This window comes from Eptatretus burgeri, chromosome 8 (assembly GCF_056783735.1).
Source record: "Eptatretus burgeri isolate ZD-2024b chromosome 8, Ebu_testis_v1, whole genome shotgun sequence".
NCBI classification, from domain to species: Eukaryota; Metazoa; Chordata; class Myxini; order Myxiniformes; family Myxinidae; genus Eptatretus; species Eptatretus burgeri.
This window is the reverse complement of record NC_140968.1, coordinates 93,908,871-93,909,116: the sequence shown is the minus strand read 5'-3', so window position 1 is coordinate 93,909,116 and position 246 is coordinate 93,908,871.

Below are 246 nucleotides of genomic sequence, written 5' to 3'. Positions count from 1 at the left end.
GGAAGGTAAAAAGACGAGGTAGTGATGATGGAGCAGTGGGACCAAAATTTCACACCAAGCAGGGAAGCAGGTGAATTAACTATGACAGGAAAAAGAGAGGAGAGGAGAAAACACAGTAACATACATGCAAGTAAGAAAGTGGGCCTAGGTATGATTAATGGGGGTAGAGAAGATTGCGAGTAAGGATGGTATTTGACAAAAGATGGTGGTGCACCAACAATTGCTTGGAGAGTGCGATTTAAACTT